Source organism: Octodon degus, unplaced genomic scaffold (assembly GCF_000260255.1).
Source record: "Octodon degus isolate 3935 unplaced genomic scaffold, OctDeg1.0 scaffold00095, whole genome shotgun sequence".
NCBI lineage: Eukaryota > Metazoa > Chordata > Mammalia > Rodentia > Octodontidae > Octodon > Octodon degus.
Window position 1 is genome coordinate 5,862,459 of NW_004524671.1, and position 1,605 is coordinate 5,864,063.

A 1,605-nucleotide genomic window follows, 5' to 3' on the forward strand; every position below is an offset into this window, starting at 1 on the left:
ACTTCATTTCTGCTTCAATCAAAGTCATTCTTTTAAACATTTTTTTAACCAGCACAAACCTATGCATACTTGTGGGGTAGAGTGTAAGTAAGTATGCAGTGTATAAGTAAATTAGGTCTTCTTTAGGATTTAAGATCTATTTTTGCTCTCCCACAGTTCAGAACATTTACTACAAAGAGGCAGAAAACATAAATCTTATGGAACATTCTAATTCATGTGATGCTTATTGCACTCTGAAATTTGAGGGAGTCAAATCAAGAGAGATTACAGCCCAGCCTCAAAGGTAAGACCATTTGGGGGCTCGAATGTTGTGTTTATAATAATGATGTTTAAAACCCAGTAACTTGATGCATGTGATGAAGCAAAGCAGTATGATGAATGTCATGATGCTATGAACGCTTTCTGATGTTTCACCAAAAACAGCCTCAATGGAGCAGTCCTTCCTACGGGTCCAGACTATGAGAGACTGCTTTCGAGCTGTAGCCTATGACTGACTCTATAGTTAAGGGTTCAGAAATAAGGGCAAGTTCCCTGCAAAGTCCGGATTCACATCCTAATTAGTCTGGTATAATTGTTCATCTTCCTAATGTCAGATCTCTTTGTTCTTAGGTTTACTTTTTTTTTTTTACCTGAGGTCTTGTTTTGCTGCCTAGGGTGACTTCAGATTCCTCTTGTTGAGCTTCCTGAGTAGCTGGGACTGCAGGCCTTCACCACTGCCTGGTTTTCAGTATTATTTAAATTTTCTCATAGTTATGTTTGTGTAGGGTTTTTTCCCTTTTACTGTCAGCCTGTTTTTGCCTTTTATGTATTTTTGTGGTGCTAGAGATTGAATCCAAGACCTCATGCACACTAACCATACTCTCTACCACTGAGTTATACACATCCAGTCTGGCCTTTGATTTTGTTGTTACTGAGACAGGGTCTCACTGTGTAGTGCAGGCTGGCCTTGAACTCACTGTGTAGCCCAAGCTGGGCCCAATCTTGCAGTGATCCTGCTGCCTCAGCCTCCTAAGTAGCTGGGAGTATAGGCCTGCCTCACAGGACCACACTGTTCTTTTATTTGTGCTTTTAAACCACCTTTATTAAGGTTTAACTTTCAAGTATTATTTTTGAATTTCAAAAACTATCAGCAAGAGATTAGATATTTTTTGGGTACTGGGATTTGAATTCACAACCTGGAACTTGCCAAACAGTTGCTATACTGCTGAACTATATCCCTGACCCCAAGAGATTAGATTTTTTTGTCTTTTTGAGACAGTGTCTTACTATATAGAGCTCACATTGTAGCTTAGATTGATCTTGGACTTGCAAGGATTCTCCTGCCTTAGCTTCCTGAGTGCTGGAATTACAGGTATGCACCATCACATCCAGCCTCCAAGAGATTAGATTTCAAGAGTGTAGTTAATAACTAGCTTTTAAAACAGTACCTCTGTGCAGCACAGCGATTGTATTCACTGTGGGGAGTTGGTGTAAGTGCATACCGCCCCTCAGTTCTCTTTATCTTCTCCTGCTAAATTTTTCATAGCTTTTTGTAGTCTGACACACTTTCACATTTCTGAAGAAATTGGCACATTCATAGTAGATGTGTTCATTATTGCTAAAATT

General features: G+C 39.5%; 1 non-coding gene across 1 annotated transcript; it reads left to right on the forward strand.

The window, feature by feature from the left end:
• The first annotated feature begins 347 nt into the window (after positions 1 to 347).
• On the forward strand, positions 348 to 410 carry LOC111818571. The gene has a single exon (XR_002822530.1). It is a non-coding gene; the product is annotated as a small nucleolar RNA Z39 (small nucleolar RNA).
• Positions 411 to 1,605: the final 1,195 nt, after the last annotated feature.